The sequence below is a fragment of the Arvicola amphibius genome, chromosome 4, assembly GCF_903992535.2.
Source record: "Arvicola amphibius chromosome 4, mArvAmp1.2, whole genome shotgun sequence".
Taxonomy (NCBI): Eukaryota; Metazoa; Chordata; class Mammalia; order Rodentia; family Cricetidae; genus Arvicola; species Arvicola amphibius.
The window spans coordinates 37,074,358-37,087,228 of NC_052050.1; the positions used below are offsets into that span (position 1 = coordinate 37,074,358).

General features: G+C 44.4%; 2 protein-coding genes and 1 pseudogene across 4 annotated transcripts in view; 2 read left to right on the top strand and 1 right to left on the bottom strand.

Moving 5' to 3' along the window:
- Nucleotides 1-1,873, bottom strand: part of Acaca (acetyl-CoA carboxylase alpha) — a 208,039-nt gene extending 206,166 nt beyond the window's left edge. For both annotated transcript variants that reach the window (XM_038324765.2, XM_038324766.2), the window contains exon 1: nt 1,748-1,873. The gene's annotated coding sequence lies outside the window, so the exon portion shown is untranslated. The remainder of the gene's footprint in view (nt 1-1,747) is intronic.
- On the top strand, nt 1,128-6,372 carry LOC121677152 (annotated as a pseudogene).
- C4H17orf78 (chromosome 4 C17orf78 homolog) overlaps nt 2,221-12,871 on the top strand; it is a 31,481-nt gene continuing 20,830 nt past the window's right edge. Inside the window, exon 1 of one of the 2 annotated variants that reach the window (XM_038324770.1) lies at nt 2,221-2,438. The gene's annotated coding sequence lies outside the window, so the exon portion shown is untranslated. Of the gene's footprint in view, nt 2,439-2,555; nt 2,846-12,871 lie in introns of those variants that run through there. The other variant, XM_038324769.1, reaches the window with a different exon arrangement.

The following is a 12,871-nucleotide window of genomic DNA, read 5'->3' on the forward strand; positions in this document are numbered from 1 at the left end:
CAGGAAAGGCGGGGGAGTGAATAGGAAAACACAGAGCAAAGAATGGTGGCACATGCCTAGCACTTGAGACACGGAGGCAGGAGGATTCCATGTTCAGGGTGAACACATGGAGACCCTCCAAATAAAAACCAAACACTAGCTTCAGAGCAGTTAAACCAGTCTGTGTGCCGGGAAAGTTTTCCTCCTCATTAGCTGAAAAGTGCTCTCCACCTGAGCTTCTCTCAGAGCTTTAGAGTTCTCCAAGGCTAGCTTTCACAATGGCAGTTCTTTGACATTACCTAGCTGTGCTGAGGTACAAATTCATTAAGTGAAAGGCGATTTCCCAACTTTTCCTATCATTTTAAAAACAAATTAATATTACCTTTGATGTATTTCTATTCTTACTTTGGTAAAACATAAGCAAAGCCTCTACAACACTAATAAGCACAGGCAGCTTTGGAAATTAGAATTTTACTGTTGACGGCCTTCACAGACCCACAGGTTTTGATATTATTGGGGTCACACCAACACTCCTGTTAAAGCTCAAGTAGTATTTAGAAATAAAACAGAAGCCAAAGAAGTGGGAGGAGACTTGCTACTTTGCAGCAAGCAGGCACCTACTACCTGCACTGCTAAAAGCGACCCTACTCTTAGACAGCGGTGCTTTCCCAAGGAGTGTTGGTCAAGTGGACACAGAAATCCCCAAGACAGATGTCAAGGGCATCCCCATTCATGAAGCAACAAATTAGAGTATTCCTATCCCCTAAGAGAGGAAACTATGTAACGAAGGAAAGCATATTTCCAAGCCTGAACTGTAGAATTAGAGAGATCAACTTCTGAGAGCGAAGGCCAGGTCATGAGATTTATTCCGCACATTGGAAAGTTTCTGAAACTCTTTATGTAGACATGGAATCAGGAAATCCTGAAGTCTTTTGATTTTCTTAAATCTCCCAACACATCCATCTAAATATTTCCCCTGAGCACATATACTGTGTACTTTTAGAAAAACCCACAAGGGCTACATGAACCCCTGAGCTTTAAAGCTGATTCCAAGTGTCCACTTGCCGGATACTCAGTTCCAAATAATAAGTGGGCAGAATCTCCACGCTCATTTTCCTCTGCAGTCTTTAGCTTCCTATCACCTTCGTATGCCCGATCTCCAACAGCTGCCCCACACCAGCAAGAGGAACGCCAAGAGGAGAGTTAAGAAGAACTGGCGAGTAGCTTTTCCTACTTCCGTCCCTCATAGAAACCCTCAAATCCTGCGAGCAGGAACTGGCAAGGGGACAGCGCGCCCGCCCGGCCTGGGCTCTCCCCGATACAAAGGCACAGTGAGAGGCACGGCAGCCCGCGCCTCTGCGCCCCACACCTCTCTCCGCAAGAGAGGAACAAGACTTTCCAAGCCACCAGACCCGGCCCTCAGCACCCGCCTCCCACGTGCTCTTGTCCCTCTCGGAGCCCGGCGAGTGGCAGCCAGCAGCGGGCGGACACCCCGGGTCCTCCCGTAGGGCCCCGGGCGGCACTCCTCCCAGGTTCCGGGGTCTCGGCCCGCCAGCCCCGGACCCCAGAGCCCTCCATGCGGAGCCCGGGGAAGGGGACCAGGAGGCCGCGGGGCTGAGGGGAGGACCCGGCTGCCCAGCCCGGGGTCTGCATGGGATGGAGCCCCACCGCGTGCGGGCGGGCGGAGGCTGTGAGGCCGCCCCCTGCCGGCTGCTCTTCCCCGGCCCGACTCGGGCCGCTCCGGGTGGCGCTGCGGCCCTTCCCTCACCTCAGGCTGGCGGCACGCACCGACCGAGGGTCGCGGAGCCCCTGTGCCGAAGAGTGCTGGGCGGGAGGCGACGCCGGCAGCTCCGCGATGGCTGACAGGCGCTCGGCAGGCCGGCCGGGCACCCGGGCCGAGGAGGGAGGGGCTACGACGGCCTGCCCCGCCCCCGGCCCGCCCCCGCCCGGCCGCCCACCTCAGCCGCCCAGCCCCATGAGGTAGGCGCGCGTCCGGGGTTACTCCAGGCCGTTCACCTCCGACCCCGCTCCGGGCAGCCGCGCGGTCCCGGCGCCAGGGGGAGGGGGAGAGGCGCGGCCTCCGGCCGGCGTCAGCCAATGGGCGCGCGGCGCGGGGCGGGGCGACGTGAGGCGATGCCGATGGTCCGAGCGCCGCTCTGCCATTCCGGGCCGAGCGGTGCGAGGGCGGGCGGGTCCGGGACGTGGCGGTTACCCCTTCTGCCAGGGAGAGTTTGGGGCCAGCCCGATGGCTCCACCTCCCGGCAGAGAGCAGAGTGGATGCAATGGTTCCGCTCGAACCTCCCTGCAAGGACCTGCGGCCAGTATCGCGGGAAGGGAACCCAGAACCCAGTGGGACCAAGTGGTGCAGGAGGCGATGTACGGGCTCTGCCTTGATGAACTGTAGCATTACTAATCCTGACGCTAATGAGGTGGATATCAAGCCCATCCACTGCCTTCAGGTTAGTGCAGGCTAACCAATGCAACTAATTCATCCCCAGCCCTTTGCTTAGCTCCCCAGCCTACCTGAAAGGAGCTGTTGATGGATCTTGGATATTGAAGAGAAATGTTAGTTAGTAAAGAAAGTTTGGTGGACAAGGCCAGATACAAAGGACAGCAGTCTCATGCTGCCTTCAACAGTTAAGCACCAGTGAGTCCTGACTTCTGAGATTTCCTTCCAACCTTTCCTGGGGTTGCTCCAAGCCTTTTGAAGTGAAGCCAACAGATTTCTCTAGTTCTGCCACTTCACAGCAAGACTTTCATGGCAGTGCGCATTGTCGATTAATGGTGACTGGAAGAATTCCCAACAATACAACCATTGGGCATAGGTGCAGTGGTGATGAGAGGAGACCCATTTGACAAGAACAGGGTGAGTTCCAACCTAGTGCAAGAATTCAGAGGACCCAGAGTTCTTTTCCCAGTCCTTATACGAGCCTGTGATGAAGGCCGGGAAAGGTGCAGAGAACATTATGGCCAGTAGAGGATTTCAATGCCAGAGGGCAAAAAGTGAAAAGGGTAGAAGACCACACCCCAGGAAACAAATTCTTGGATGGAAGCTAAGTCAGGAAGATTGGTCAACAATGGGACCCCTCATTACCATTAGGGGGCAGCTTCTCCAAGAATTTGCCCACTCACTTGAAGTAGTAAGGGTTGGAAACAAATTGGAGAATTAGCGAATTTTACAAAACAGTGACCTATATTTTAACAGTAACTGTGTCATTGGGATAAATGTCAGCCGAACAAAGGAAACTCCGAGCTTAAAAAAAAAGAGTGAGAGGGAGATAATTGAGCAAGACTTTCTGGTTTAACAAGCTGTTCAACTGACTAAGAATGATCTGGAAAGTTTTGCCTCTTCATGGTAGTACTCTCTGAAGCTGGCATGAAGAAGTGACCAAGGAAAGAATTTTAAACCCTTGAAGTTGCCTCTTGTTCTTTTACCTTTTAAATGGTACAGTCTCTTTCCCTAGGACTCTTAATGGTGTTGCTGTTCGTCAGCTTTAGGGATGCCACAGTAATGGATTTATCCTCTAAACTTCAGGACTGTGGGATGTGTGCAAGACCCTGGGGTCCATCCTCAAATGAGGTATTCAAATAGTCCAGCACTCAGGGTGGGCAAGTGAGATGCTCAGCAGGTAAAGGTGTCTGCCACCAAGCCTGAGGAACTAAGTACTGTCATTAGACTCCACATGGTTGAAGGAGAAAACCGAACAAGGTTCACAAGTACACTGGGGCAGGACATGTACACACACACACACATACACACACACACGTGCGCGCGCACACACACACACACACACACATGTAAAAAAAATTAATGAACTACTCAAGGAAAGGCCTACTGAAAGACCTAACAGAAAGAGTGCACTTAGGAGGCAGAGGCAGGAGAAGTGGGCCTCCAAGTGTGTCTGTAACCTGGCCTTAGGAGACTAAAGAAAGACACAAAACAACAAAAAGCTACAGGAAAGAAAACCAAGACAGATGATAGCCCAAGACCAGTTCCAAAGAATCTGTATCAAACACTGAGACACAGATGAGCAGAGGACTGGCAAAGGGCTGGAACAGGAACCACTCCTAAGTGTTGTGCTATTTGGGGCAGGCTAAGGCCTGCCCATCCTACCATGGGCTTTTTAGAACTGGTCTCCATGAATCCTTGCCACACAAGCCATATGTCTGTAAGAGGTGGAGGAAGAAAGCCAAAGGGTAGAGAAAATGTACTATACAAGACTGACAGGTGGAGGAGAAGGGAGTGAGTACACATGCTAGAAGCTAAAACCAGGGGTCTTTTCTGGGCTGAATTATATCTTCAAAATCCAATGCTGAAGTCCTAATCTATAGTACATCAAGATGCGGGTGAGGGGGTTGGAGATAGGGTCTTTAAGGATATTAATAAGTTAAAACAAGATCATTTAGGGTACACCCTAGTAAAATAAGAGTGGTGCCATTAAACAAATGAATATTAAGATACAGATAAGCAGAGAAGATCCTTTGAAGACAGGGAGAAGACAATGGTTGACAAGCCATTTCCACTGCCAACACTTTAATCACAGATCTTTAGCCTTCAAAAATATAAAGAGTTCTATATTGTTTCTACGATGTGGTATTTTGTTATAACTACCCTAAAAGACATAACGCAAGGTCTCCAGATTTTTCAAAAGTCATATAGTGTCTGGAGAGCTAGTTCAGCAGCACTGACCACTCTTCCAAAAGACCTGGATTCAATTCCTAGTACCCATGTGGGTGGCTCACAGTCTATAACTACAGTTCCAGGGGAATCTGACACCTTCTTCTGGCTTCTTCAGGCCCCAGGCACACGTGTAGTACCCAGCAAGCGTCTGGAAAAAAAACAATCATAAAAAAATATTTTTAAGAAAAAAATAGATTGTGTAAGGAGGAAGTCAGCTCTTCCTGTATGTGGCCTGAAGTGACCTGTAAAAGTTGTTCACTGCTTCCTTGACCCAGAAAACACTACAAAATCATGCAAATCAAGAGGTTCAAATCCTCATGTTCACTTTAAGAAAGTGAAACTGCCCAGGTCACTAAGGATATGCACATTCAAAAAGCCACCAAGTGTCTAAAACATAGCATTTTAAAGGAACAATGTGTCCCTTTCTAGCAGTATAACAGTGGAGTCAGGCTGTCCAAGCCAAAGAGTGGGTCTGTGGCTCAAAAAGAGCTAAATTTTTGCTGCATGCTTAAAAATGCAGAGTATGAACTGAAGGGTTTAGATGTAGGTTCTCTAGTCATTGAATATATCCAGATGAACAAAGCACCTAAGGTGTGCTGACGTACAGAGCTTATAGCCAAATTAGCCCAAACATGTGCTCCCCCTGCCACATCGAGGTGATCCTCTCTGAAATGAACAAACTGTTCCAAAGCCAGAAGAAGAGGATGCACAGAAGAAAAAGATGCCCCAGAAGAAACTGAAGAAACAAAAGCTTATGGCACAGGAATAAATTCAGCATAAATAAAGCAAGTTTAAAAGAAGGGGTGGCGGGCTGGGCAGGATGGTGCGTGCTTTTAATACCAGTACTCAAGAAGCAGAGGCAGACGCATCTCTGAGTTCGAGGCCAGGCTGACCTACAAAGCAAGTTCCAGGACAGCCAGAACTACACAGAGAACCCCTGTCTTAACAGATACACAAATGAAGTTTTATAGAGGTAACAGGAATTGATCCTAAGCATCCCAGCTCCCTTCATTGATCTCTTTCTCTTTTACAGGAAAAATCTGAGAGATCCTTGTCTGTAAAATGATTACAATTTATTTGGGAAGACAAAACTGGCACTCTTAAATATTACCTATCTCTCATTCCATAGATGATAGTCATGAAAATTTGTAAAGGGCATAGATGAGAGATGATAAAGTCTCTGAAGTAGATAAGCCCATATATATCTAAATAGCATATTAGCATTTTCCAGGTAGTTCCATTTGGCAGTCATTTCTGCTTTAGATAAGAGCAATATTTCTCAAGATATGTTCCACTGACCATCTGTAATAAGAACACTGGAGTGCTTGTTTAAAATGTAGATTGTTGAGGTTGCAAGATGGCTCAACCTGTGAAGGTACTTGGCACTAATCATGATGACCTAAGTTTGATCCCCAGATCCCACATGTTGGAAAATAAAATTAGAACAGCCTCCCACAAGTTATCTGACCTCCACATCAGCACCAAGTCATACTCATACTCATACTCACACACACACACACACACACAAAGTTGTAGATTCTCTTACACTTGTATATATGAATAGTCGCAATCAATATATACAATAAAATTTTTAAATGAAGAGGGAAAAGGGCAGGCAAGATGACTCAATGGCTAAGACACTTGCCACTAAGCCTGATGACCTGAGTTCAATCCCAGAACCTACAAGGTGGAAATAGAACAGATTCCCACTAATTGCCTCCCAGTTTACACACACACATACACATGTATGTATGTATGTATGTATGTATGTATATTTATGTAATTTTAAAGGAAAAATGCAGACACTTTTAAAAAGGAAACCTGATCATTGTTCACAATGAACTTTGACAACACAAGTTTAGTATTTAGCATTACTGTTCCCCTGTTTGCTGCCAGAGTATCTTGCTGAATAGCAATGTCTCCAACACCTTTATTTCTAAGATAGCAATCTTCAGGTCAGGGTTGAGTTGCATGAAAGAAGGAAAGTATATCTTTATCATTTTGGAGCTGGAGCTCAGTGGTAGAGCATCTGCCTAGCATGCCTGCGGCTCTAGTTTCAATCCCAATATCACAAAACGGAGGGGAAGGAAAGAAAGTATCTTAATAGAAATTGAACCTGCTGGTAAAATACTCAGATGTTAGCTGGGCGTGGTGACACAAACCAGTAATCCCAGCACTCAGGAGGCAGTAGCAGGAGGATTGCCACTAGTCTGAAGGCAGACTAGACTGCGTAAAAGGTTCTAGGTTAGCCAGGGTTACATAGTGAAACCCTGAATAAAATAAAACAAAATCAAAGCCGGGCGGTGGTGGTGCACGCCTTTAATCCCAGCACTTGGGAGGCAGAGGCAGGCAGATCTGTGAGTTCGAGGCCAGCCTGGTCTACAAGAGCTAGTTCCAGGACAGGCTCCAAAGCCACAGAGAAACCCTGTCTCGAAAAACCAGAAAAAAAAAAGAAAAAAAATAAAACAAAATCAAGATGCCTTTTCCCAGTGACCCTCAATATTCATAGTCTGACCTGGCTTCTAGAATTTGCCATAATTTTTCTTAATTTTTATTTTTATGTATATAGGTGTTTTGCCGTGGTTGTGGGGTCCCCTGGAACTGTAATTACAGACAGTCATGAGCTTCCATGTGGGTGCTGGGAATTGAACCCAGGACCTCTGGAAGAGCAGTTCAATGCTCTTAACCACTGAGCTATCTCTCCAGCCCCTCCATAATTGTTTTTTATACCTTTCCTTATGCTGTCAGACTATCATTCCTCCCGTTTTTTTTCTGAATTGTTGTAGTCCTTGAAAGTCTCTATTTCTCTTAGACGCTAGCTCTTCTCTAGCTTCCATTCATCTCTTTCCTGTACATTCTAGCAGCAGTATGGTTACCAGCACAAGGTACAGTGTTTTAATTCTGCTGTAGCTTTGTGTGCATATTAAAGATAGCACCCTAAAGTTTAGCACCCCTCTTTATAATTCTGAGCATAAGGGCAGGTATAGATATTAGTGTTTCACTGACTGAAAGATTAGCACTGTTCTGTGGTGGCCTGTGCCTTTAATCCCAGCACTCAGAAGGCAGAGATGAAAGGTTGATCTGTGAGTTCAAGGCCACCCTGGTCTACAGAGTGAGTTCCAGGACAGCCAAGCCTATATAAAAAAAAAATTTTTAAAAAAAGGAGAAGGAGAAAAGAGACTAGCACTGTACCTGAGAGGCCACTGTGCTCCTGAGCTCTGCTTATCAGTCTCTGCTTTGCCTTTGGGAGGCAAAGCCTCCAGTAAGTTACTTAGCAGCTGTATTGATGATCAGAATTCAAGAAAGCCAGCCCCTTGCCAAAAAGCTGTGGCTCCAGTTGTAAAATAAAAGGAACAAAGACCTTATCTGAACACCATTCAGGTTTGTCCAGAGTTAAGAGCCTTGGGGAACCTCACACCATAAGGTCAAAAAAATCTCCTCACAGAGGCCTGGTGTCGAAAGGCAAGATTACATTGCATAACGAAGAACAGTGTTTATACTGGAGACTGCCCACGATATTTTCACATGGACACTAGGGTTTTCACAGTGTACTTGGGTTTTCACATGGCATTTCAGCTCCCCTTCCCCCTCCCCCCGTATTATCTAATCCCAAACACTTCCAGTCCCTAGCTGAATTTTAGACAGTTCCACACCTCAGTTTCTTCTTCCATGAGACCTACATACAGGGGTGTGTGTGTGTTTAGTGTGTATACATATACTAAACACCTGGAGAATGTTAAAGAGCTTTTTACTTAAAGGTAGAAAAACAGGATGATTTATTTACCTGTTGCTTAGTCCTGGGATTCTGACCTTGTGCTACTCTGCTTTACAACCTACACACCTCATTCTCCTACAGCCATGAAAGACTTCCTGGCTAATTATTTCCTTCCCCTGTCATTACCCTCTGTTTAAGTTTTTTCAGTATCTCCATTACGTAATATCAGACTTGAGCTTTTCCTGCTGCATGTTTAGGCATTTGTCTTCCTCAAATACCCTCAACTTCCCCATTGTTGTTTTGTATGAAGCACAATAAATAATAAAGATAATATTTGCAGACTTTACTATCAAGGAACACTGATCCATTAGTCAACTTTTTATCCTTTTCATTCTATTTTCACAACCTGAGCTAGCCCAAATTCTTCATTCTCCTGTCTCTATCTCCAGAGGGAATACAAGCCTGCGACAAAAGCATGCCCGTCTTCCTTTATTAGATATTAAACCAGATTTCACGGCTTCTGTCTTTAGAGAGAAAAGCACTTCTGATAAATAACCCAGACATACAGATAGAAAGCTATTGCACAAATCCAGTGGATCTTCTGTTCCCATGTAACTGATTTGCTTAATGGAAACAGGAGGATGATAAGCAAAAGGAAATGCGGCTTACATCAATGGATGAAACACCCATAATCTTTTGAATAGGGGTCCATACAAATTTAGAAGAATTGATTCTTGGTAATCTAAGCCAAAGATAAGGGAAGCTTCTTTTGTGCTATCATTATTTAAAAAACAAAGCAAACAAACAGAAACACACCCAACTTGAGCTGTTTAATTAGAGAGACCAGCCTAAAATCCTAAGCCTGTCACTAATTAGCTTTGTCACTAATTAGACTGTAAACAAGTGACTCCTTTTCTGTGTCTCTGTTTCCTTGACTATACAATCAGCTACATAGGGTGATCTTTTAGATGAAATATAATCAAAATATAAAGCCTCTAGTAGAGTCTGAAGCATAGGGAGCACATAGAAAATATTACTCGTTTTTTCCTTTCTATTCCCCCTTCACACATTTTCTATAAGTACTTAGAAAACATTCCAATGGATGCCCACTCGCTTCAGGAGTTCTGTGGCATTAAATTCTATGTTATTAATTCAGGATAGCAGAGCATGTGCTTGCAGAGAGGGAGCAAATGTCCATTAGCTAAGAGTTTGAGACCAACCGAAGGAAGATACCTGGGTCTGCTCATTTCATGTCATACTGGAACAGTTCTTTGGCCCCTCTGTCAAGATCATGGAACAAGGATCTGAGGAGATTGCTCAGTGGTTTAGGGTACTTGTTGTTCTTGCAGAGGACCCAGGTTTAATTCCTACCACTTACACGGTGGCTCACCATGACCCATAACTCCAGTTCCAGGGGATCTGATGCTCTCTTCCAACCTCTGAGGACACCAAGCATGCACATGCTATATATACATACATGCAGGCTAAAGGCTTACACACAAAATGAGTAAATCTAATAAATTTTTTTTAAAAGAATATAGAACAGGTATATGTTACAAATGGAATTACTACTGAAAACAACTTCTTAGAAAATAATTTACTATAAATAGTCAAGCTGAGCATAACTTACATACCCTCTAATCCAGCTTCAACCTTTGTATTTATATTCTTGGAAACCTTCAAATATGATCCAAAATATTAACAACAATAGAGTATTTAAATTGTGCTACATTCATAAAATGGGATATTATAAAGGTAATTACAAAAAAGGTTGCTACATGAAACATTATGAATCAATTTTAAAATTAGTACTGAACAAAAAATAAAAGTCAGAGCTGGGTGTAGTGATGCGTGACTTTAATCCCAGCACTCAGGAGGCAGAAGCAAGTGGATCTCTGTAAGTTCCAGGACAGTCTGGTCTACAAAGTGAATTTCAGGATAGTCAGCTGTGTAAAGGGATATTGTCTCAAAAAACATTAAATAAATAATAAATAAATAAATAAGTTTCTAATTTAAAAACTAGACAAGGCAGTGGGGCAGCGGTGGAGCACACCTTTAATCCCAGCACTTGGGAGGCAGAGGCACGTGGATCTCTAAGTTTGGGGCCAACCTGCTCTATCTACATAGTGAGATGCAAGATAGCCAGGGCTACACAGAGAAACCCTGTCTCAGAAAAAAAGAATAGACAAGGCCAGGAGTGGTGACATATCCCTTTAATTCCAGGATGCAGAAGCAGGCAGACCTCTGTGAGCTTCATCTGTCTACCAAGTTGCAAGCCTGTCAGGACTACATAGTAAGACCTTTTCTCAAAAAAAAAAAATTTAAAAAATAATAAATAAGAGACAAAAATCTGAATGAATGACAAAAAAGTATAATGATTCATATATATATTAATATATATAAAGGTTACCACAAAGGTTCCCCATTGCTTTTTATTCAAGCCTAAAATTTTTTAAACAATTATTTATTGATTCTTAGGGAATTTCACATTATTCACCCCCTCCCACTCATTTCCAAGTCCTTCCATATCTGCTCTCCATTCTTGTAACCTCCTCCCCTCCCTCAAAAAAATTTTTTTTTAAATATCTGAGTTGCTGGAGTGAAGGGGAAGGCCTGTGGAATTAAAGCCAAAGGATCTCCATGACTCAGAGCAGCAGCAGGATATCAGAGGAGTCTCAATGAATATCCCGTAGTGATGGGGTAGCAGAAGCCAGAGGCCTTGAACCAGACCAATAATCAATGCAGTGAACATTTGTAAGAAAAATGTTTGGGCAAAGGGTATAGTTTGTTATACTTCCTGACCAACCTAAAATTTTTAACAAGAAATTTTTTAAAAAACAGGCAAAACTCACTAGGCAGTGGTGGCACATGCCTTTAATCCCAGCATTTGGGAGGCAAAGACAGGTGGAGCTCTGTGAATTTGAGGCCAGCTTGGACTACAGAGCGAGTTCCAGGACAGCCAAGGCTACACAGAGAAACTTTGTCTCGAAAAAGCAAAACCAACCAAACAAAAAAGACAAAAAAAAAAAGGCAAAGGCAAAACTCATTTGTGGTCATAAGAATTAGATAATAAGGGCTGGAAAGATGGCTCAGCAGTTAAGAGCACACTGGCTGCTCTTCCAGAGGCTCTGAGTTCAATTCCCAGCAACCACCTGGTGGCTCACAACCATCTGTAATGAGATCTAGTGCCCTCTTCTAGCCTGCAGGCACACGTGCAGACAGAACACTGTATACATAATGAATAAATAAAATGTTACCAAAAAAAAAAAAGGATTAGCTAATTTCTAAACTGGAGAAGGTAGTTTATCACCATAATCCTAACATTGGGGAGATGAAGGCAAGACTGTCACAAGTTCGAGTTTGACCCTGTCTGAAGAAATAAATTAATTAAGACTGGTGAGATGGCCCAGCAGTGAGATGGTCAAGTGCTTACTGCGGAGCCTGGCAACCTCAGTTCATTTCCCAGAATCCACATGGTAGAAGGACTGCAGTAATGAAGGCCCAAAGAGGTTAAGGAACTTCCTTGAAATGATTCAATTACAAGGCCTCAACTAGAACCTTGAAAGGTCTCCTGGCACTGAGCAATGGTGGCGCACGCCTTTAATCCCAGCACTCTGGAGGCAGAGGGAAGCATATCTCTATGAGATAGAGGCCAGCCTGGCCTACAGAGCAAGTCCCAGGACAGGCCCCAAAGCTACAGAGAAACCTTGTCTCGAAAAACCAAACTTCTCATCAAGGGTTTCTTTTCCAGACACACTTTGACTATTCATGCCTTATTTCCTACTCTCTTTCAGAGGTCACAACAGGACACCTCATCTCTACCACTAGATATTTTGTCTTAATTTTAGTTTTGTGTCTCTGCTCCACAGTGTGGCATGCTTCAACATTCAATTTGACTTCAGGGCATATATGAGTAGGTTCAGTCCCTAGTATGTACAAACACACACACACACACACACACACACACACACACACACACGAAAAGAAAACATCTCCAAGAATTTATAAAGGAAAATTGCAATTTCATCTCTAACCATGCATGAGATTGCTCTTGGGAAAAACGAGATTTTCCTCTTTTATGACGCAGGGTGAGAAACAAGACTTCAGAGTCATTCCTACCTCTGCTGCGAGGTGGCAGCACTGTCATGCGGCAGCTACAGCAATTTTTAACCAGAACAGCAGAGAATGTGTCAACACCACAAGGGAGTGGAGAATCATTTGAACACAGTAAGGAAACTAACTGTCAACAAAACCCACAAGAACCCAGGAAAGCAATGGCAGCAGAGGAAGAGGCCCACAGGGATTTGCTGCTGGGCTGGATGCCCGGTGCTTCCTTTATCCCTTCTCTATTTGAGCCAACAGAATGTCCTTCAAGGATCTCCCTTCCATTAATGTTTCCCACCAAGATTTTGATGCTTAGTTTGGCCAAATTTCAAGCTGTATTAAGGTGTCAGGACACAGGATGCTACTTATTGTAATTTGATTAAAATATCACA